The sequence below is a fragment of the Grampus griseus genome (assembly GCF_964374135.1).
Source record: "Grampus griseus genome assembly, chromosome: 17".
Classification (NCBI taxonomy): Eukaryota; Metazoa; Chordata; class Mammalia; order Artiodactyla; family Delphinidae; genus Grampus; species Grampus griseus.
The window spans coordinates 47,311,229-47,336,292 of record NC_139011.1 but is presented as its reverse complement, the minus strand read 5'-3'; the positions used below and the strand labels follow the sequence as shown (position 1 = coordinate 47,336,292).

The following is a 25,064-nucleotide window of genomic DNA, read 5'->3' as shown; positions in this document are numbered from 1 at the left end:
TAACTGATTCACTTTGTTATAAAGCAGAAACTAACACACCATTGTAAAGAAATTATACTCCAATAAAGATATAAAAAACAAAAAAACAACAAAAAACTTAGTGGCTTAAAATAGCAATTACTTTGCCATTTGGGACTGGATTCATCTGGGTAGTGTTTTACTTTTGGTTTTATCTGGGCTCCTTCATGCAGTTTTAGTCAACTGATGGATCAGCTGAGTGAGAGCTGGTCTGAGACAGCCTCACTCACAGGTTCGGTGGTTGGCTTGGACAGTGGGAGCACCTGGTCCCCTTGTCTTCAGAACCTAGTGGGCTAGTCCTCGGCAACTGAGCCATCAAGCTCTTTTGCTATTGTCTCATCATGTGGGTTTGAGTATGCCAAAGCCCAGTCCTGCTGAAGTGGTGACTTAGAAATGAGGGTGTCAGAAGGGGATTGTACCATAATTTTTGAAACATCCTATCACAATGTTTTTAATATACCTTAAAACTCTGTGGAATAATATTGTATTTAGGTTTTTGACTTATATTTTTAATAAGGAAAATTTGATTGTAATGTTTTTTTATATTGCCCCTGTTTGGTATAATATTCTTCTTGCACCTCTAGCCCCATTATTCTAGCTTGGGGTACTTAAAATGTATTGAAGGGGATAGAAATGAGTATTGCATCTTAAATAAAAGTCTTGGACAAGTGGTTCCCACTTATCACTGAGGTTGTTCAAAAGGCTGCACTCTCACGGTGGACTATTGAACCCTTATGTACACCAAGCATTACATCTCACTTATACAATATTTATATCACAGCGCCTATGTATAGCACAATACCCACTGCTAATTCAGATTGTGTTTTAAGATATGAGACAAAATTTAAGACTTTTATTATAGTCAGAAACATCTAGCAAACCAACCAGAAAATAAAAGCTAATTTTCAGTTGGTTGGCCAAGAACAAAAAAGCGAAGATTACCTAGTGCAAAACCATATCTCTGCTAACTACTGTTGGATTTAGAGCACACACATGCTAAAAAATATCTTCTTATCAAAGATTTGAGGTTGGACCTGAAAAAATTATATCAGAAGTGAAAATAATCATGTGGTCTGACCAGCGTGGATCACACAAAGTAAGTGTATACTATATATAAAGTAGATAGACTACGAGGTCCTACTGTATAGCACAGGCAACTATATTCAATACCTTGTAATAACCTATAATGGAAAAGGATCTGAAGAAGAAATACATATATCGGAATTACTTGGCTGTACACCTGAAACACAACATTGTCAATCAACTATACTTCAAGTAAAACAAAACAAAACAAAAAACTAAGTGTAAAGGGAAGTATAGTTTTATAAATTCACCTCTGATATCCAATGGACCAACTGAAAGACAACAGAAACTACAACTATCTAGGAGACAGGACATGGCCGGCAAACCAGGCCGTTACCCTCGGTAACGGTCATACCTGCCAAAAAATATACAGACTAGCCTGCATTCATGAATACATAGGAATTCTTCATTTATCTGGCATTGTTAGGCAATGAGGTATTGTATGTTAGGAGAAGTTTTTTTAAAATGACAAATTAAAGAGGAGTTATTTTAACCTTTACTCGGTAACTTTTTTCTAAAATTAAGAAATGTATCTACTGGTGTATCTAATGTTTCCTTGATAACTCGGGGTCATCAGTTCAATCAACGTTTGCATGAATAATGCGAATGGAAACAAGACAGGCATGCTTACTGAAACTGAAAATGACATAGCAATGGCTGGAATAACTGATGAGAGAGCAAGAAAAAAGCAAAACTGAAAACAAACCATGATCAGGAAACAATCAGTCAAGTTCTGACTTTCTGTACTTAGTTTCAAAAAGAGATACCACAAATCCCAGCGAGAGACTCCAGCATCATTAGCTGTCTTTCTCCTTTGTTTCCACCTTCCTTTCCTTTTCCTTCTACCCTAGATTGTTCCAGGAAGTGTTTATAGCTCCTTGCAAGACAAATTCTAATACTTGCTTTCTCTCACACAAACTTCACAATATGTCCATGTGATAAATGGTGTGGAGGTAAAAGAGAATTCATCACAGGGACAGCTCCTACGAAAATAAAATTAGAAACTAGCTTCTAAACATGCAGAGAGAAGGGCGTGGTGTCAGGCACTAATTTCCTTGCGAATTCCTCTCCATTTCTAATAGACGTTCTTCTTTACCAGGATCCCTTTTTATTGGTGTCCTATTCCAGACTGCTCCACTCCGCCCATCCTCATCCTGTAAAATACATTCACACTCTTTTGTGACCCTACTTATTTGCCCATTAAATAATCAATCATAGAACTGTAGGATTAAATACAGCGTGAAATTAAAATACTGGAGTCACTTGGAGGGTTTAAGCAGCTCCACCAGAAAATACTGGGCATGGATTTAAAAGAGGCTGCGTGGGACTCGCTCTTGTCCAAGTTCTTTCTCAAGAAGTATCTGAAATAAGCCTAAATTCAGAGTTAATCAGACTGGCCTGCTTTCTCAGGTGGACTGGAATTCTGCTGTTTCCCCTCAACTCCCTGATGTCAGTGATACTTTCCGGAGAGGAGGTAGACTTCTCTGCCTACTGCAGAAGCTCAGTTTCCCCTGGGTCCGCTCCCTGTCTGAATCCCACACTTGAGGCCAGATGCCAGCCTTCCCAGAACATTCGTGGCCTCCTTTCAGTTTTTGACCTGCTCAGATTGAGTCCCTCTAGACTCTTTCTGGAAACCTGATCTTCAACCCCTTTCCCTGACCTCGATGGTTACCTGCCTACTTTAGGCCTCAGGTGCTTTAGCTATAAAATGATATAGTTGCCCTTAATTCTAAAGTCTTCTTTCTAAAGCACTACAATGTGGTGGCTCCTTGAAAATGTTTCTCTTTGCTGGTTTTAATTTTGTAGAGAATTAAAACCCCAGCCACTCTAAAAGACAGTAAGTTACATTGGATAAGGAAAGTGTGCTTTTGTAGTTAGATTAACAGGGATGGAAGACGACTTAGTATGTTTTAAGATACTCATGATCCGTTCTCGTGAGAGTCGGGGAAGAAGGGGAAGAGAGTTAATAAAATACCAAACAATTGTGACAAATTAAGTTCACCAAGATGTAGGTGATTAGTTACTACTTGAATAAGCCACACAAATCCAATCCAAGTTTTCCTTCAGTTTTCTAAGAAGGATCCCAGTGAACTGAGTCCCACGTTCAGTAACTCCACGTTCAATGGCTTAGTCTTTAAAAACTGTTATGTTGCTGGAAGCAGAAATATTGCCCATCAGTCCTAATTGACGTTTAGCTAACACGCACATTTGAAATAAATTTATTACTTTGCCTGATCTCAGTGTAATACATTCTAAAGGGGCAAAGAGCACACGAAAAGTTATGGAGTCTCCATCTTCTACACTAAAGTGTGCAATAAATTACATTATTTGGCCGTGAAATTCACAAGCCATAGAAACCACACCATTAGCAATGTATACAGTGGTAAACAGCAGGTAATGAGAATGATATAAAACCAAACAGACTGTGTAGGTTGGCACTGCTGCCAATAAAGCAATCATTAAATGCATTCATATCCATCTACGCTAGGTAAGCTCTTTAGGGCAATTGCTATGAGTTCTACATACCTGTCAGGATATTATATATAGCCCAGTTTCTATGCCCTTTATTCAAAGACGCTGAGAAAGGGTTACTCTGAGTAAATTCAGACCTTTTCTCAATATAGAATTTGGTCAACATGCATTCTGAACAGCAAAATTTCACAGTATTTTCCTACACTAATTGCCACCTCAGCAAATGCAGGATTAAGTATAATAGATTATAAGAAGTTAGAAAGGAAAGATGGAAGAAAAGAAGGAAGGTAGAAGAAAGGTGGATATGGAGTAATTCAACATTTATGTAGAGTGGACCTAAAACTAACCTGAGGTTTCCCTGAATTATTAGCATATGCTATAGAAACTTAAATGAAAAAATAAAAAAACCCAGCAAGGGAAACTCAAAGATTCTCTGTTTTTTCACTTTACTGCATATACACGTCCATCTTAAACAATCTATATGCTTATATCCAACAAGAGAGCATTGTTTTGCAAGGCTATTTGGGTTCTATCAGCATGTAAAGGTCGGACAACTCAACTTTAGCAGAGTTAGCCTTCAGGTGAATAATTGCTTCTTTCAGGTTGCGAGCATTTGAATTCTCCAGAAATGTTTCCCAAAATATGAAAACTAAAAGAGTCCTAGGACAGCGTCCTTTAGAAGTTTTATAGTATCAAGGTTTTTGGAGGAAGAGTATCCTTGTCCATTATCAACACAATGATTCCAAGCAGATCAATTTATGCTGAGAATATTATATAACAGAACCCACTTCACATCCATTATACTGACAATGATCTTCATTACTTCAACCTTGTGCTTCTTATAAAGTTGAAAATACTGAGCCAAGAACAGACAGTGACAATGCCAGAGACTCAGATGTACCTATAGGTGCCTTCAGACAACATCAGCCACCCAGGCTAAAGTCCTGGTTTAAAACATCCCAACATGAATGAATCTCAAAAATCATATGCTGAGCAAGTGAAGCCAGATCAGAAGGGCACCTACTGTATTATTCAACTTACAGGAAATTGTAAACTTGGCAAAAGTCATCTCTAAAGATAAAAAACAGATCCGTGGTTGCCTTGGGGTGGGAGATGGGGATACTTTTGCAAAAGCCTGGGAGGAAACTTTCTAGGGTTTTAGAATTGTTATCTATCTTTATGGGGGTGGTAGTTATACAAATGTATACATTAATTAAAAGTCACTGAACCGTTGACTAAAAGTGTCTGCATTTTATTGTATGTAAATGATACCTTAATAAGGTTGATTACAAAATGAACCAAAACCAAAACAAAGCAGAAGAAAAACCTCTCAAGACCTCAAAGGAAATACACTGTTTTCTTCCAGGGTACCAGATTGGAAATGAGGCATTGGTCTGTTCTACCCTCAGATTATCCCTAGGATTATCTAGTCTATTTTAAAGCACTAGAGTCCCCTATCAGGAAAACTCACCCCATGTTTAATTACTTGGATTTCTTCTGTGCCTCTTCTCCCAACACAGTGAAGCCATTCACGGAAGAAAAACCAGCTTTTTCCAACTTTGCATCACCATGTATTCTTTGCAAAGCTATTATTTATAGAATAAAATTTGGCGACACTTTGTAAAAATCTAGCTTTTTGAGCCTTACAGATCTTAACAGTTAACCTATTGCCTCCACTGGAATTTGGAAAAAAAATTATTTTGAAAATGAATAGCTGAGAATTGACATTTTTGCTTTTTGTGATTTTCTGTTCCCCTAAGATAGAAGTGAGTAGGAATGAGAAACACATACATAAAGAAAAAAAAATTATCTTGCTGCCTTTGCATGGTTATAATTTATAGGAGGCCCTTTTCAACAATAATCTATTATCAGAATCAATAAAATACAATCTCCATGAAGGCCAGGCCAGGATATTTGTCTCTTTTTCAGCAGATTGCAATACAAACCACATTCATGGATATGCTTCTTGATGATCTTTGTAATACTGGAACAGTTGACCATTTCCTCATGCCTCTTCACCTTAACTTAAACCTGGTTTTTCACTGATGACCTCACATTTCCTTCTCTATCACTTGGTTGTGGGCCTCTTTTCCAACTCCAACTCCAACTCGCATTTCACTCTGGAACCAAAGGAAGACTCACACCTTCCTGCTTTTTAGTGATACCTCAAGGTCATTTCCATATTGTGATCACCCTGAAGAATAGCCAGACAATTGTTATTTCAGAGCCATCTGACAGTTTGTAGCTCTAAAAATTAACTAAGGACCAAATTTGTCAAAAATATCCTAGTTTAAGATTTTGGTAATACAGCAACAGTAATCCCGAAGTCACTTATGACAATCAGTGTGGGAAGCACCCTCCTTCAGGAAGATCCTTTGCCATACAATACTCTTTCCCTGTCTGGTAATAAGGAAGCACGGCCGAGGAAAGTAACCTTTTGTGGAAAGAAATACTTGGCTTCGAGAAGGCTTGCAGTTCATATCTTTTTGTTGAATTAGATTCCCCATTATTTACTTTATCCACAAAGAGGTAATTATCAGAGTTATGTAAGCAATTAAGGAGATGCTACTCCACATTCTTTCAGCTTGTTGACCTTTCTCACTTTATTTCATGTGGCTATCTGAAACATCAGTGATTTACATGCCTTTTTTTTTTAACAGATTTGTGTGTGTGTGTGTCCCCATGATGAAAACATCATTAAAGTAAAATATCATGAATAGACTCTTAAGAAGCAGAGTCTACTGAAAGTCCTGGAAAATATGAAAGCACTAATATTCATGGACAACTCTACACTCTGAAAGTTACTCCAAATGTTGTTGATGTCTCTTTTGTCTAGGAGTTTTTCAAATTTTCTACCATGATCATTTGTTAGTTTTATAATTACATAATAAAGGCATTACATCATACAATCATTTGTTATCCATTGCAGTTTTAAAACTATTCCTTTCCTTGTCCTCAGCAGATATGTCATAGATTATTAGTACACAAGCAAAGACTTTCAACGTAACAGTACTTTATAGTGAGAAGAACTATACTGAGCTATCTCTATCCTAAGACAATGCACTAGGAAAGCACTAGGAATTCTTAAGCACTAGGAATACAGAGACGATCAAGGGGCAAGTTCCTTGCCTTCGAGTATACATGATCATTATAGCAAATGCTTAAATAGCACTTAGTATGTAACTCACCACAGCAGTCTTATTATCCTCCTTTTTAATAGGTGAGCAGAGGAAGCCACAGGGAAGTCATAGGGTAAAGCCAGAATTTGAACCTAGGTAGACTAGTACACTCTCCACGGCTTTAACTACTACATTTATATATATATATATATGTTATATATATATATATATATATATATAAACTCCAAGTATTCCAAAGTTACAAAACACTTATCTACCAAAACTCAAAAAGGAGCACACAAACTTGCATAGAAAATAAACATGTGGCCTTCCCTTGTGGCGCAGTGGTGGAGAGTCTGCCTGCCGATGCAGGGGACACGGGTTCGTGCCCCAGTCCGGGAAGATCCCACATGCCACGGAGTGGCTAGGCCGGTGAGCCATGGCCGCTGAGCCTGCGCGTCCGGAGCCTGTGCTCCTCAACGGGAGAGGCCGCAACAGTGAGAGGCCCGCATACCGCAAAGAAGAAAATAAACATGTAAAAGTTCATAAATAAACCACAATATAACCTGCTCCACATAATATACTGACTGCAGTGTCCTGGGCCTCTCCCATCCTTAGGTAGCTGGAATTACAACAAAATAATACTTTTCACCTTCGGAAGCCACACCATCTCTCATACCAACCAACCAATTACTTCCTTAGAATAGGAAATTAACCTGAATATCATAAAAAAAAAAATATATATATATATAGCATTACTGATGTAGAATCTTTGTTTAAAGACAATAACTTCAATAGCAGAGGGAACGTTACCATTGCAGGCTTCAGATAACATGTATATTTCTCAGATTTCATGCTAAATCATAAAATGCCATATTGTGTCTGAGGCTATTTTTTCAATAGTCCATTTTCCTATATGGACTAGCAATGCCGTAAATACTGAGGAACATTTTGGCTCCCAAATCCTAAAGCCATTCTGATTATGCCTGGGTGATCATGGGGACGTCATAGGAACTACCAGAGGACTGGCTGAAATACCAGTGTTCTGGCCAGCTTACAAATTAGAAATTATACAGAATCCAATTTTATTTTTTTGTTAAGTAATTCCTATGAGGCTGTTGGGATGTCAATGTAAAGTCCTTTCATGTGTAATCTTTATCCATTAGATAGGGAACAATGCCAATCCCCGTCATAAATACTTTCACAACCAGACGCTGAAAATCCACTGTAGGGCATAGGACCTGCAAATAGGATGTGAATCACACACATCCACTCATTCAGACAATCCACAAATGTTCATTTTTAAGTCTACTATATGCCAATAATGTACCGGCCTCTCAGATGCTAAACCATGCTAAATGCTGAAACAGACATACTCAGTTCGGGCCCTCCTGGAACTTGTTACCTACAGAAGTGCCTTCATTGTAAATGGTCAGGTCTCAGCCAATGCTATTATCATCAGCAGGTGACCAAAGGATAGAGCTTGCTTTCTAAACAAGCTCCACACTCTTTGCTTTCAACATATTTGCTTTCCTTCAAGGCACATAATCCAGTGGTCAGTTTCTCCCAGTTAGTGGGGTTTGGGGAAAAGGTACCCAGTGAACAATTCCTTGTGGCCTCACTCTTTCCTCACACTCTCCTCTGTGGTTTTGAGCTAAAGAGACCTGGATTAAAGTCACTTGCTTTAACCTTATTATTTTAAAATACGGCTGCTCCTGCTTTGAGGATTTCCACTGGACCAACACAGCAGCAAAGCAGCACTGAATCAGAAGCAGGTAAATTTCAAAATGACAGCTCTAAACATATCCACTCTCCTTTTGTTCTCCTCCTATCCCTTTGCTCTGAACACCTCTGCCCTGAGGCTTTGCCTTTACCCTTCTCTGATTACTGCTCCAAAAGGGTTTCCAAGAGCGGGGAGTATTTATGGTTTCATTTGCTCCCAAGTCCTTGGTGGAAAAGGATGCTTGCTTCCTGATTCTTACTAATTCCACACTCACATCATCAACACAAAAATCATCATTAAAAAAAAAATTTCCTCAGCTTCATATTTCTTCTGGGCCAACACTGAAAGAATATTTTCAAAGAAACACTATCCTCTCTCCTTTGCTCTTCTGAGTTTCACGTTCTTACCTCCAGTCTCATTTTCAACCCTTATTACGGGATGCATCACAAAAACAGAAGAAAGTTCTTTGTGCTTTCCTGTACCAGCTAATTATTCTAATTCGTTCTGTATCTACCGAACAGAATGCGAAATCAACACAAAGGCTGATTATGCGACCTCTTCCAAGGGAATGGTCTGAGAGTTGTCCATTTACTAATGAAGCTCAGTGTGTATTAAGGGTTGACTGAAGCAATCATCAGGAATTTTCATCCCTTAAATTAGTCTTTTCTACCAGATGCACATCTTTCATTTCGGATAATATAACTTTTAAGTTCAGGATACAACTGGACAAAAGAAAAGAAAAAAAGGTAACCAACACAACATTTGCAGTAATAACACAGTAACAGCTCTCATCCTTCCCTGAGGAATTCAGCCTACTTTATGGACACAATTTAGTACAAACTCATAAGAAAGCTAACAAAGCCCCAAACCACTTCACAAGAGCGTAGAGAGGTAAAGGTCAGAAATTATTACTGCCAGACCCAGCAGACAATGGCACCTACCGGAAAGAGCACAGGACAGGAAAACCTGGAAGCCTGTGTTCCAGTTTCGGTTATTCCTGTAAGCACTAGTACGATCTGAGTGAACTCAGCCTGCCCTGCTTTTTCCGTTTATAAAAACCTACATCATCCTCTCAGTAGAATGAAATGCCACATCTGAAAAGTTGCAGATCTCTTTAGGAAAGAAAAAAGCTCATGCTTTCCAACCAAAATGGAATAATTCAGTCAATGGAGACTTAATAAAAATCTGCCATAAAGCAATTGTTTACTTGAAATCTATCTTTTGTGGTATATTTATTGGGGTAAGGAGTGTAAGCAAATCATAATTAGAGTTACCGATTATTCCAGAAATCAAGGTCATTGAGTTCAGATTCCAACTTTGACCCTGACCCAGGCTTACAGAGATGTAAGATGTCCCAATACCTCATATCCAGCATACATGGGAGAAACAAGGTATGCAGACAGATCCTCTTATAAATATCCCATATGTCGTGGTTTTAATACAGGGTCTCAGATTCATTGCCATTCTTCACATCCAGATGTGGGCATTTTCCCTTGAATTTAGGCAGGCTTTCCATGGCTTCAAACAATAGAGCAGGGGTCAGTAAATTATGGCTGGTGGGCCAAGTCTAGGCCTCTACCAGCTTTTATAAATGAAGCTTTATTGGAACACAGCCATGTTCCTTAGTATATGTATTGTTTGTGTCTGTTTTCACATCACAGCAGCAGAGCTAAGTAGTTGCAAAAGAGACTGTATGGCTTGTAAAGCCTAAAATATTGACTGTCTGACACTTTATGGAAAAAGGTCTCCAACGCCTGCAATAGTATATAATGAAAGTGATGCTATGTAACATCTAAGACTAGGTCATAAAAGGTCATGCAGCTTTTGCATGATTCTCGTGGAATGCTTCAACCCTGGACACTCATTCTCTTGGAATACTCTATCTTGAATCCTAACTACCACGTTATGAGAAGTCCAAGCCACCTGGGCAGCCATCTATAGGCACTCCAGTCAACAGTCCTTGTTGGGCCCAGTCTTCAAGGGCCAGACATGTGAATTAAAATTATCTAGATGATTCCAGCCCCAGCCATCTGAATCCTCATGAGCTGAGGTTCCAGACATCAGTCATGGAGTAGAGACAAGCCATCTCCTCTGTGTACTGTTTGAATTGCTGACCCACAGAATCTGGGCACATATTAAAATTTTTGTTTATTTCACCACTAAGTTTGGACTTCTTTATTATGTAGCAATAGATAACTATAGCACTGTGTCTGTACACAGGATATCTACATTTCACAGAGCACAGATCTTTAGATGTGAATGTTGACTGCTCACTTTCTAAGAAGAACGTATACACACACATAGGTACAAAATGTTTATGTATATGTAAATATTAGACCTATATAAACTAATCTATATTATCCATAAAATGAGGGGGCCTTGATAATGGCTAACATTATTTTTCGGTATTTATTGTGTTCCAAGAACTGATAAATTCTTGCATTGTATGAATTTTCTCTTTCACCCTCATAGCAACTCCCTGAGAGAAGTAATGGTATCTCTATTTTATAGATGAGAAAACTGAGGCAAAAACAGATAACATGCTCAAGAGTACTCAACAAGTAAATTTTAGAGTCAAGATTTGAACCCAGGTTCTCAAGTTTTAGATCCCTTACTCATACTCACCAAGCTATATACTGAGGAAGGGGATGAAAGCTGACGCCATTACCTCATGCTCAAGAAGTTAGACAGAAACTTAGCAGGTATGGTTGAAAGAAGACAGGACTTGGAGTCGTAAGTCCAGAGCCTGAGTTATGAGATGAATTCTCCTCTCATCTAGATATAGGTTTGTTTTTAGAAAATGAAGAAGATCACTGCATATTTTGATTGTTAATTTCTGTACTTAATGATTACCAAAGAATGGAATTTTACCAGGGAGCTATTTTGCAATGACATAAATTATTGATTCAAACTCAAACCTTTATTATAAATTATTGATTCAAAATCAAATCTTTATTAAGTCTCCCTTGCATCAGAAGTTTTTCCCACTCTTCATTTCTTTGAAACCCTTTCCTGTCTACTCTTGGCCAAAGCTTGAAGCCTAATTTAACACTTGGAAATAAAATAATGAAATAGTCATAACACAGCAATTCCAATGCCTACTGAAATGGAAGCTCTAAATAATTTTTCAGATAATTTAGGAAATTAAAAATATTTACATCATAGATGCAAAGACAGAAGTTACTTGTGTAATAAATGGTGAGACAAAAAGTTTCTGGTCAAGTAGATTTGTTTAAATATGATCACTAATCTGAGTTCTACCCCTGTGCTAAAACCCAGTGACAGGTTGCATACAGCTTCTAAAGGGATAGTTCAGTGCATTGGGTCAAATTCATGCCATAAAATGTGGTATTAGTACTAGAAGACAGAGTGACTGTCTTCTTTGGGACATAGATGAAGACCCCAAGATAGACAATATCAAGGACAAATTATGTAGAATAAGATATTATCTCAGTCCTTGGAACATGTCATCCAGGATAGAACAAGAAGTAGATTTATTATCAAGTACATGAAGCCAGAGACAGTAAGCAATGAGTGGTAGTTGGTTAAAATAGACAGGTTTTAGAAGCAGAGGCACGGATGTAGAAAACAAACTTAGGGTTACCAGGGGATTGTGGCAGGGAGGCTAAATTGGGAGATTGGGACTGAAATATACACACTACTATACATAAAATAGATAACTAATAAGAACCTGCTCTTCTTATTAGGCCAGGGAACTCCATTCAGTACTCTGTAATGGGCTATTTGGAAAAGACTCCAAAAAAAAAAAAATAAAAGTGGGGCTTCCCTGGTGGCACAGTGGTTGAGAGTCGGCCTGCTGATGCAGGGGACACGGGTTCGTGCCCCGGTCCGCGAAGATCCCACATGCCGCGGAGCGGCTGGGCCCGTGAGCCATGGCTGCTGAGCCTGCGCGTCTGGAGACTGTGCTCCACAACGGGAAAGGCCACAACAGTGAGAGGCCCGCGTACTGAAAAAAGAAAAAAAAAAAAGTGGATATATGTACATGTATAACTGATTCACTTTGCTCTACACCTGAAACTAACACAACACTGTAAATCAACTATACTCCAATAAAAATTTTTTTAAAAAATAGGTTTTAAGAACCATAGTCAGGGAGCAGTGTGGATTGGAAAGACCTGGCAAGAAAAATTTCTGCATCCTCAGACAATGCTCCCCAAGCTGGCTATTGCAAGGGTGAGCATTTAAGAGATCTTTGACCTAAGGAGGACGTGAGATTAACAATCTATCCCAATGTGCATGAATTATTCTCCTCAGTGCTATCAGAAATCAGATGGCATCCTAGAGCAGGGGTCAGCAGATCTTTTTTGTAAAGGGTCAGATAGTAAATATTTTGGATTTTCTGTACCATACGTCTCCATTGCAACTGCCCATCTGCTGCTGCAGCACAGAAACAGCCATGCACAATACGTTAATGAATGAGTGCGGCTGGGTTCAAGCAAAACGTTATGTACAAAACCAGGAGTCAAGCGAGATCTGAACAGTGGGCCAGAGTGTGCGGACGCCAGTTCTGGGTCAGTGTTCACGGCTGAATGAGTCATGAGGCCTTAAGTTCCAGTTCTCATTGTACTACTTTCTACCTGGGTGAACTTGGGTTCATCCTTTTATTTATATGGGCCACTGTATTAGTCAAGGTTCTCCAGAAAAACAGAACCAACAGCATGTGTATACAATGTGCCCATATATACTGATAGATATAGATCTAGATATCGATATTGATACCTAGATCTATATCCATATCTATATAAAGATAGAGAAAGAGAGAGAGATTTTAAACAACTGGTTCACACAATAATAGAGGCTTGGTAAATTCAAAATCTGCAGGTTAGGCTGTCTAGAGACTCTCGGAAGAGTTGCAGTTCAATTTCTGTAAGTCTTCTGGCAGAATTCCTTTTTGCGACAGGGAGGTCAGTCTTTATTAAGAGCTTCAACTGATTGGATGAGGCCCATGCATATTATGGAGGATAATCTGCTTTACTCAAAGTCCACCACAAATTTAATTATGAATTTCATCCAAAAACACCATCACAGGGACTACCCTGCTGGCACAGTGGTTAAGAATCCGCCTGCCCATGCAGGGGACATGGGTTTGAGCCCTGGTCTGGGAAGATCTCACATGCCGTGGAGCAACTAAGCCCATGCACCACAGCTACTGAGCCCGTGCACCTAGCGCCCATGCTCTGCAACAAGAGAAGCCACCGCAATGAGAAGCCCGCACACCACAACAAAGAGTAGCCCTCGCTTGCTGCAAATAGAGAAAGCCCACGTGCAGCAACGAAGACCCAATGCAGCCAAAAATTATAAATAAATAAAACATAAAAATTTAAAAAAACACAAAAACACCATCACAGAAATATCCAGAATAATATTTGACCAAATAACTGGGCATGGTGGCCCAGACAAATTGACATGGAAAATTCACCACCTAAGCCATAGTTTTGTCACCTTTTACTAAGAAATATGACTTATCTGAGCTATTTTGATACCTAGAAGATACCTTCTAGAGGTAACACCCTCAGTATTTTACATGGTAGGCAGTAGAGGGAATGAGCCCATTTGCCCAGTCATATGACACCTAAAGGATAAAATTCTGTCTTCTCTCTCCAACCCACAGGGATGAATGCCAAAAATACATCACTTATATCTGCTTTAGCTAACATAGGATAGGTCTGGAACAGACCTATGCTCCCAGTAAGTCTCATGAAATGCTGTTTCATTAAGGAGAGACTTTACTTGCTAAGATTAGAAGCAAAAGAGGGTGGTGGATGAAAAACTGCCCAAGGATATAAGCTCATGCAAGGAAGCAGGAGAGAGAATGGGTATCCGAAGATGTGCGCTCTGAGCCAACACTAATTCCACAGCATCAGGTTATAATTCAGGCAGCCCAACCGCTGGGTTTTTTTTCCCCTTCTTTTCCCCCAAAGAGGGACAAGCATACTGACAAAGGAAGAGCATCAGTCACCACAGATAAATTGCTTTTTAGAGGTGATCTCGCAAATGATTTGGCTCAGTGTAGACTATGATTTGGCTCCCCAAACCATAAGCTAGAGCATTTCATTCCAGGTCCCTCCTCAAATATCCATGATAGGTAAAACTCTGGCATCAAGTAGGTCTTGAAATCTCCCCAGGTGATTATAATATGCAACCAGGGCTGAGAATCTGGAGATGTAGAGCAAATTTAAATTGAACTTTAGTTAAACAGTAAAACAAGCTCTGACTCTACTGGCTGGAGCTAGACAAGGGATATGGATTTAGTGGGATGAGAAGATAAAGGACACCAGGGAGTAAATCAAATGCTTTACACCTGTGCTTAGCTAATTGTTACTCAGATAATTCAGACAATCTTACAGCACCTGAACCCTGAAATTCCTCAGTTCTGTTTAAAAAAAAGTAACTCTTCAAGTAACTGAACTCTGAGAATCATGCCAATCATAAAGAAAAAGAAGAAATCTTATTTTTTGAATTAGTTGATTTCATATATACTGTTTCACTTTCATGATATTAACAAGTTATCTTTCTTTCCATTTTATGTTTGAGGAAAGTAAGGCTTTAAAGTCTCAGTAATTTTCTCAAGGTCACTTGTTAAGGGTGTGGTAGGCAGCATAATGGCTCCTAAAAATGCCCTCACCCTAATCCCTAGAACCCAATAATATGTTACCTTACATGGTAAAGAGGACTTTGCAGATATGGCTGAAGTTATAGGCCTTGAGATAGAAAGATTATCCTGGATTACCTCATGGAACAAATCTAATTGCATGAGTCCTTAAAAGCAGAAAACCATTCCCAACTGTAGAAAGAGAAAGAGAGAGATGTCCTAATAGAAGCAGAATCAGAGAGATGCAACATTTTGGGGTTTGTAGGTGGAGAAAGGGGACTCTGAGTCAAGGACTACAAGTGACCACTGGAAGCGGATAAAGTCCAGGGAACAGAAACACCCCTAAGAGCCTCCAGAAAAGAATGTAGCTCTGCCAACACTTTTTTTTCTTTTTTAACCATCTTTATTGGAGCATAATTGCTTTACAATGGCGTGTTAGTTTCTGCTTCATAACAAAGTGAATCAGCTATACATATACATATATCCCCATATCTCCTCCCTCTTGCATCTCCCTCCCACCCTCCCTTCCCTATCCCACACATCTAGGTGGACACAAAGCACAGAGCTGATCTCCCTGTGCTTTGTGGCTGCTTCCCACTAGCTAGCTCTTTTACATTTGGTAGTGTATATATGTCCATGCCACTCTCTCACTTCATCCCAGATTACCCTTCCCCGTCCCTGTGTCCTCAAGTCCACTCTCTATGGCTGCGTCTTTATTCCTGCCCTGCCCCTAGGTTCTTCATAACCATTTTTTCTTTTTTTTTTTAGATTCCATATATATGTGTTAGCATATAGTATTTGTTTTCCTCTTTCTGACTTACTTCACTCTGTATGACAGTCTCTAGGTCAATCCACCTCACTACAAATAACTCAATTTCATTTCTTTTTATGGCTGAGTAATATTCCATTGTATATATGTGCCACATCTTTATCCATTCATCTGTCGATCCTGCCAACACTTTTACTCAATTGAGGCCAATGTCAGACTTGTAAGGTAATAAATTTACGTTGCTTTGAGTCACTAAATTTGGGATAATTTGTATGAAAGCAATAAAAAAAAATACAGAGGTCCTACAAGAGCCAGGCTATATATTTATACTTAAGTATTTCTGAAATGAATTTAACCTTGTGATTGACAGCAGCAGCAGCAGCAGCTTCCAAGGGATCCCACCACACACCTGAGGCAAAAGGAGCCTAATACAAAGCAGTGACAGCAGCAGGTCACTGCCCCACACTTGGGGTAGAGGGGGACTTGATCTACTGTAGCAGCAGCATAGCCTGAATGGGAACCCATCCTCCTGTGGCACTAGTCCCATCAACATTAGTCTAATCTGCTAGCATCTGCTGTGCCAACAGGCCCAACATATACAAACCCTCCAACTCAGTAGCATTAAGTGAGCCAGGCTCAGTGTTTCCTGAAACTCATATCCAGTTGCACTGGAAATCCAAGATATCACCTACTGTTATGAAAACATAAACAATAACAGAAGACTGGGAACTTCAGAAAGAAAAGGGGAACAATGGAATGGGTGAAAACAAATGGGGTAAATATAAGAGACTATCATTAGCCTCATGAGTTTCTTAAATTCTATATGATGGTCAAAGCAAAAATGATGACACCATCTGATGGGGTTCTCAATGTAGAGAAAGGAAATACTACAGAAAATCATACTTTAACTTCACTTGAAGTAATGAAACACTGATTCCAGTAGGCTATGATAAGTTACATATGTATACTGTAATGCCAAAAGCAACCACTAAGAAAACTATACAAACAGTATACACAAATGATTATAAATGAATTAAATTAAAATGGACTTATTAAAAAATGTTTAAGTAACCCACAAGAAGGAAAAATAAGGGAAACACAGGATTGAGAAACTAAGGTAAAAGACAAAACAAAAAATAACATGGTAGACCAAATCTTTGACATGGCAATAATTACATTAACGGTAAATGATCTAAATAACCAAGTCAAAGACAGAGATTGGAAGAGTAGATTAAAAAATCGCAAGCATGATCCAACTATATACTGTCTATAAGAAGCTTACTTTCAACATCATGATATAGGTAGTTCAAAGTAAAAGGATGAAAATGATATATCATGTGAACATTAATCAGAAAAAGCAGAAATGGCTATATTAATATCAGATAAAGTAGACTTCAGAGCAAAGGAAATTATTAGGGGCAAAGAGGGTCATTACATAAAGATAACAGGAATAATCCACCTAGATGACCTAGTGATACTAAATGTGTGTGCACCAAACAACAGAACTTCAAAATGCATGAAGCAAACACTGAAAAAGGTAAAAGGAGAAAGTTTTAAATCCACAATTATTATTTGAGACTTCAACACAGCAATTTATACAACTACCAGAGAGAAAAATCAGCAAGGATATGGAAGAACTGAAAACATCATCAATCAACAGGATATAACTGACATTTAAAGAACACACTCAGTAAGAGCAGAATACATATTGAAGTGTCCATGGAACATTCACTCATATACCATATACTGGTGATAAAAAACCATTAGCAGATTTAAAAGAATTAAAATCATAGAGAGTATGTTCTCTAGCCATAATGGAATCAGACTAGAAATCAATAAGAGAAAGACAACAGGAAAATCTTCAATCACATGAAAACTAAACATCACGATTCCAAATAACTCATGGGTAAAAAAGACAGCATCAAGGAAAAAATTTTTAAATGCATAGAATAAAAGAAAATGGAGATATAACAGATCAAAGTTTGCGGAATGAAGTGAAAGCAATGCTGAAAGGGAAGTTTATAGCACTAAATTGGGAAAGAAAATATTTCAAAGCAATAATCTAATTTTCTATATTAAAATAGTAAAAAAGGAAGAGGAAAAAACACTAAACAAGCAGAAAGAAGGAAATAATAAAGATGAAACAGAAATCCATGAAACTGAAAACAGGAAAATAGGGGGGAAAATCAATGAAACAAAAGGCTGATTCTTTGAAATAAGCAATCTAACCAATAAAGATCTAGAAAGACTGATAAAGATTAAACAGAGAGATGGCACAAATCACAGATATCAGAAATGCAACCAGGGATACCATGACATATCCTGCAGGTTAATGAGGGACAAGTTACTATGAACAAGTCTACACTATAAATTCAAAAATGTAGATGAAATGGGCCAATGTTTCTACACCCAAAACTACCAAAACTCAGCCAAGATGAAATAGATAATCTCAATTTTCCTGTAACCATTAGAAACACTGGTTTTTCATTTAAAAACTCCCAAAAGAAATGTTCAGGCTTAGATGTTTCACTTTTACCCAAGACTTAAAGAATTAACACCAATTTTACATGATTTGATAAGAAATAGAAGTAGAGGGAACAGTTTCTAATTAATTTTATGAAGCCAGTATTACCTTGATACCAAAACCAGACAGGGATAGTATAGAAAGAAGAAACCTACAGACCAATATTTTTTATGAAATTGGCTGAAAAACCCTCAGCCAAATATTAGCAAATTAAATCCAGAAATATATGAAAAGAATAATATACCATGACCAAGTGGGATTTATTCCAGTTATGCAAAGTTGGTTAAATATTTGAAAATTAAACAGTGTAATCCACCATATCCAATAGATTAAGGGGGAAAAGTCATGTGATCCTATCCATTAATGCAGAGAAAGCATTTGACAAAATCCAATCCCATTCATGATTTTAAGAAAAGAAGAAAAAAAAACTCCAAGCAAACTAGGAATAGAAAAGGAGCATACTGAAACTCATAAAGATGATCTACAAACAACCTGTACCGACATGATATTTAACTGTGAAAGACTGGATGCTTTCTCTGTAAGATCAGAAACAAGGCACCGATATCTGCTCTCACCACTTTTATTAAATATATCACTGGAGGTTCTAGTAAGAAAATAAAGCAAAAATAAATAAATACATAAATTTAAAAGTTAAATTTTTTAAAAGTTTATTTAAAAGATAAAAGGACTATTCCTACTACGTTGCATAGGAAGGAACATATCCTACTGAATGTTGAATAGTAATATATCCTATTATACTGAATAAGGAAAAGTAAAACTGTCTGTATCTGAAGATGAGATGATAATCTAAATGGAGAAAATACCAAGGAATCCACAAAAAGCTTGAGAAATAATATTAGTTTGTAAATGATTTAGAGTACAAGATCACCACAATTTTATCAAATTATATATTAATAACAAATGTGTAGAAGCTTAAATAAAAATATGTGATGCCATTTACAACTGACCTAAATAAATACTTAAATATAAGCCCAATAAGACATTTATAGGACCTCTAGACTGAAAATTACAAAATGCTGATGAAGAAAAATTTTTAAGTCGCAAACAAATAGGGAGACATACCTTGTTCATGGATTAGAAAACACAACATGATAAAGATGTCAATTCTCCCCAAGTTAAGAGGCTTAACACAATTACTCTTAAAATGCCCTCAAGGTTTTTGTGGATATAGACAAGCTTATTCTAAGATTTATATGGTAAGAAGAGGCTGAAGAATAGCTAAAACAACTTGTAAAGGAAGATGAAAATGGGAGCAATTAATCTACCCAATTTCAAGAGTTTGCAGTCATGATGGAGGGTAGATACATAGATCAATGGAATGGAATAGAGAACCCAGAAATAGACTGACATCAATACATATAACTTGTTTTTGACAGCAGTGCAAAAGCTATCAAGGAAGAATAGACTTTTCAAAAAATGGTACTGAAACAGTTGGACATCCCTCGACAAAAACAAAAAAAAATTAACCTTAACCTCCACACCTTACACAAAAATTAAATCAAAGTGGATCATAATCTTAAATGTAAAAGCAGGACATTTTTAGAAAAAAAAATAGGAGAGAATGTTTGGCATCTAGAACTAGGGGAATAATTCTTAGACTTGACACCAAAAGTATGATCAATAAAGGCAAAAACTGATAAATTGGATCTCATCAAAATGAGTTAAAAATGCTTCATAGAAGATCCTTTTAAGTGGATGAAAACTCAAATTACACAGTAGGAAAACATATTTGAAAATCCCATATGAGACAAATGACTTGTATCTATAATATACAAAGAACTCTCCAAACAACTTAAAAAAATCCAACTAGAAAATAGGCAGAAGACAGGAACAGACATTTCATGGAAGAGAATATACACACGGCAAAGGAGCACATGAAAAGATGCTCAGCATCATTAGCCATTAGGGAAGTGCCAATTAAGACCATAATGAGATGTCAGAGAGTAACTAAAATTAAAGTATAGTGACAACATCAAATGCTGGCGAGTACATAGAAAAATTATATCACATCACTGGTGGGAAAATAAAATGGTTTAGCCACTCTGATCAACAGCTTGACAGTCTCTTTTAATCCTAAAAGTAGATTCACCCTACAACGCAGTAATTGTACTCTTGAGCATTTATCCAAAAGAAACAAAAACTTAATTAAGTTCCCACAGAAACTTACACATAAATGTTCATAGCAGTTTTATTTATACTAGCCCAAAACTGGCAACTACCCAAATGTCTTTCAGTGGATGAATGTTGAAACAAATTGTGATAAAATCTTATGATAGAATACTACCAAGCAACAGAAAGGAACAAATTATTAATATATGCAAAAATTGAAATGAACTTCAAGGGAATGATGCCGAGGGAAAAATTCTGAAAAGCCGATCTCCGAAGATTAAGTAATTCATGATTATGTTTACATATTATTCTTAAAATAACAAAACCGTGGAGATGGAGAACAGATTAGAAGTTGCCAAGGGTTAGAGATGGGGGTAGAAGGTACAGCGGGGGAACTCTGTGAGGTTTTTGTGGTTCCAGTACAAATAATACAGCAATCTTGGTTTTAATCCCTAAAGATTTCTAAAAGCAATTCCTAATAAGAGGTGTCCAGATATTTAGCAATGGCAGATTAGAGGTATAGCTCCCCAACATAACAACTTCAAAAGAGAACATACTAATTCAATGCATATGTTAATTTCAAAAAAAAAGGCCAGTCACAATACTTAAATGGTATATATCTTAACTATATTATTCTAAGTATCCAGCTATACCAGATGGACTAGCAAGATTTTCTGTACATTCAACCTTATTTAAGACAGTAAATCTTATAATAAGACAGTTAGAAAAAGAAAAAAAAAACAAACCTCAACTACAGTTGGATATTCTCATAGGAAGATGAGGTGAAAATATGCAGCAGCGGTTCAAAAGCTTAAGCAGTGGCACCTAAATTTGGTTGTGCATTAGAATCATCTGAAGCACTTTTTAAAAACCCTCACACTGACGGTTGGTCATCGTAGACCAATAAAATCATTTTAAATCTCCTCAGACGATGCCAATGTCTAGCCAGAACTGAGAACCAGCGGACTAAGCAGAAGGGGATGTTTCTACAAAGATCTCTTAACAATAAGTCCTTTCACCCAATCAGATTTACCTCCCCGCAAAGGGCTAAAGAACGCTAGTGTTGTCCATACTTGCTTAGCTTTAATTAGCACTTGTGACTTGCCCAAAACCTAGATCATGTTTCCCCTAAATTTCATGTTATTCCCTACGTTTTTCAAACCCAGGGCTAAGGGGTTTGCCAGGATGAGATTTTAAGTGCTCACACAGGGCAAGTCCCTGGCAAACCAGGACAGCGGTCCCTCTACATTGAAATGTAAAGCATCCTAAATAACCCTGCCACTGCTCCCAGATCCTAGTCTGTGCCAACCAGTGGAGAAAAGGCATTCTCCATTACCACCACGGCAAATGCTGCTGTACTTGCCTTGGCTGGTCCCTATCTTTTCCAGGCACCACTCCCCTTCACCTGCTGGTGGACGCTTTGGCCAGCTGACAATGCAGATATTTTCAAACTTTAAGGTGAATAAAAATCATCTGGAGGGCCTGTTATAACAGAGATCACTGAGCCCCACCAGAGTTGCTGATTCCATAGGGCTGGGACAGGGCCCTAAAACTTGAATATCTGACACATTATCAGGGGACGCTGGTAAAACTGGTCAGGTTGTTACCGAATGCAGGTTCGTGTGTCTGAAGCACAGTGAGGCCAAACAAACCTAAAGGTTGGAGTCTGGAGCAGAGAAAGGTTTATTGCAGGATCGAGCAAGGAGAGGGGTGGCCCGAGTTCCAAAACACCCTGAAATCTCCAAAGGATTTCAGCACAGCATGTTTAAAGGCCAGGTGAGGGAGGGACGTCCCAGGGAATGTGATCAGCTCGTGCACAATCCTCTGATTGGTTGATGTGGAGGCCACAGGGCAGGTAACATTATCCATCCTTAGGTGCCAGAAGGTCTGGGGGCTACGTGCTCATGATCATCAAGGAGTTAATTTCTTCCATTGGGTGGTGGTTTTTAGCATCTGAAAACTCAAGAAATATGCCTGAGATACTATTATCTGAGTACTTCAGAGAGGAACTACAGCAGAGGATATGGGGGATGGGTCTGTCCTAGGAAGGCCCCATAGGGTACTGCTTGGTTACAAGGTGACCATACTTTGAGAACCACTGCTCTAGTGGCTTGGAATGTTCAGAAAGTAATGGAAGAATCCCTTCCCAGGTCTAGATTCTAGTATCGCCAGCTATTTTGGTGGGGGGAAGGGTAAGTTTTGTCCTTGCTTGGACTTCTGGTTCATTTATAGCAAAGCCTATTTGAGGCAGTGCGCTCGGCAGTCCTGCAGTTCTGTCTTTTGCTTCAACAGTGTTTGGAATGAACAGACCCAGGGACGCTCCTTGCTCCAGCCCCCGACCACCTTCCAACCTTTCTTCCTGTCGCAACCTTTGGAATCAGCCACTCAGCTATCCTCAGCCTCCAGGACAGGCCAACACCGTTTTTTGAGCTTAGCTCCTTATCACTGATCAACCACGAGTTCCCAGGTGCGTCAGAATTATTCCATCGAGGTGGAGGCCGCCGTCCACTGCCTGTTCAACATGCATCTGGGGACACTTACCTCTCTCTGAGCTTCTATTTCGACAGCAACAATGGGACTCTGGACAGTGTGGGCCACATTTTTCGCCAACTGGCTGAGGAGAAGTGTGAGGGCGCCCAGCGTCTCTTGAAAATGCAAAACAAAACCAGTGCTGTGGCCGCGCCCTCTTCCAGGATGCGCGGAAGCCGTCTCAAGATGAGTGGGGTAAAACCCAGGACGCTGTGGAAGCCGCCATTCTTAGGGAGAAGAGCCTGCACCAGGCACTATCAGATCTGTGCGCCCTGGGTTCCGCCCGCGCAGACTCCCACCTCTGTGATTTCCTGGAGAGCTGCTTCCTGGAGGAGCAGGTGAAACTCATCAAGAAGATGGGCGACCACCTGACCAACCTCCGCAGGCTGGCTGGTCCGCAGGCTGTGCTGGGCGAGTATCTCTTTGAAAGGCTCACCCTCGAGCACAAACAGGAGTCTCTGAAGTCCAGCGGCCTCTGAGGAGCCCCTCTGGCATCAGAGCTTCTGCCTGAAGCCCTGCTCTGCAGCTACTAGGCAGCTTTGTAACCGCCCTGGAGCCCTCTCCCAAGCCTTGGACCAAATGGAAACAATAACACTTTTTGCAGAAGGAAAAAAAAAGCCTATTTGAAACACAAACAGAATAAAGAGGAAAAAAAGAAATATATATGTATATATATATATTCATGTTTTTTTTCCCTTTTTTTAAAAATTTATTTTACTGAAGTATAGTTGATATACAATGTTGTGTTAGTTTATGCTGTACAACAAAGTGATTCAGTTATACATATATATAATTTTTCATATTCTTTTCCATTATGGTTAATTACAGGACATTGACTATAGTTCCCTGTACTATACAGTAGGACCTTGTTGTTTATCCATCATACATATAATAGGTTACCTCTGCTAATCCCAAACTCCCAATCCATCACTCCCCCACCTCCCCCTTCCCCTCGGGAACCACAAGTTTGTGTGCTATGTCTGTGAGTCTGTTTCTGTTTCATGGATAAGTTCATTCGTATCATATTCTAGATTCCACATATAAGTGATATCATATGGTATTTGTCTTTCTCCTTCTCACTTACTTCATTTAGTATAATAGTCTCTAGGTCCAGCCATGTTGCTGCAAATGGCATTATTTCATTCTTTTTTATAGCTGAGTAGTATTCCATTTTATATATATCACATCTTCTTTATCCATTCATCTGTGAGTGGACATTTAGGTTGTTTGCATGTCTTGGCTATTATAAATAGTGCTTCTGTGAACATAGGGGTGCACGTATGTTTTCGAATTATAGTTTTGTCCAGATATTTTCCCAGGAGTAAGATTGCTGGATCATATGGTAGCTCTATTTTTAGCTTTTTGAGGAACTGCCATAGTGTTTCCATAGTGGTTGCACCAATTTACATCCCCACCAACAGTGTAGAAGTAAGTCAGAAAGAGAGAGACAAATACCGTACGCTAACACATATATATGGAATTTAAGAAAAAAAAATGTCATGAAGAACCTAGGGGTAAAACAGGAATAAAGACACAGACTTACTAGAGAACGGACTTGAGGATATGGGGAGGGGGAAGGGTAAACTGTGACAAAGCGTGAGAGAGGCATGGACATATATTCATGTTCTTTTAACATATGAATTGCCCCACTTTATCTGTGTGAAATAAGTTTGTTCCCGTTATTGGGCTGCTTCTCAAGCTTTGCTGATCATTTGAATTACCTAAAGAGCTTTTAAGAAAAACATTGGTGTCTGGGTCCCAGCCCCAGAGATTTTGATTCAGTAGGTCTAGGGAGGAGCCTGGGCACAGGGAGGGCTCAGAGTTCCCCAGGTGATTCTAATGTGCAGCAACTTTGGGAACCACCTCTTGGCTTCAATCCAGCTAGTGATCAGATATTAAATCTAAGACACATGGGCTAGTGCGTGAGCTCTAGGAAGATTCGTGCCAGGGAAAATGATCGATAGTTGTGTTACTTCTCTGAAATGGATTGAAATTTCCAATTCGCATGAACAGGGGAGGGTGAATGGGTGAATGCAATAAGGTATATCATTTACGTATTGCCCTATGTGTATGGCTAGAAGCTT

At 38.7% G+C, this 25,064-nt stretch overlaps 1 protein-coding gene and 1 pseudogene across 3 annotated transcripts in view; both read left to right on the top strand.

The window, feature by feature from the left end:
- Nucleotides 1-25,064, top strand: part of LOC309835492 (uncharacterized protein) — a 125,773-nt gene that overhangs the window by 37,771 nt on the left and 62,938 nt on the right. The window contains exon 6 of one of the 2 annotated variants that reach the window (XM_082674986.1): nt 6,234-6,429. The exons of the other annotated variant lie outside the window; for it this stretch is intronic. The gene's annotated coding sequence lies outside the window, so the exon portion shown is untranslated. Of the gene's footprint in view, nt 1-6,233; nt 6,430-25,064 lie in introns of those variants that run through there. 2 annotated transcript variants of the gene reach the window in all.
- On the top strand, nt 1,415-23,562 carry LOC309835239 (ferritin light chain-like; annotated as a pseudogene). Its single transcript has 2 exons — nt 1,415-1,443; nt 22,912-23,562. The product of its transcript is annotated as a ferritin light chain-like (transcript).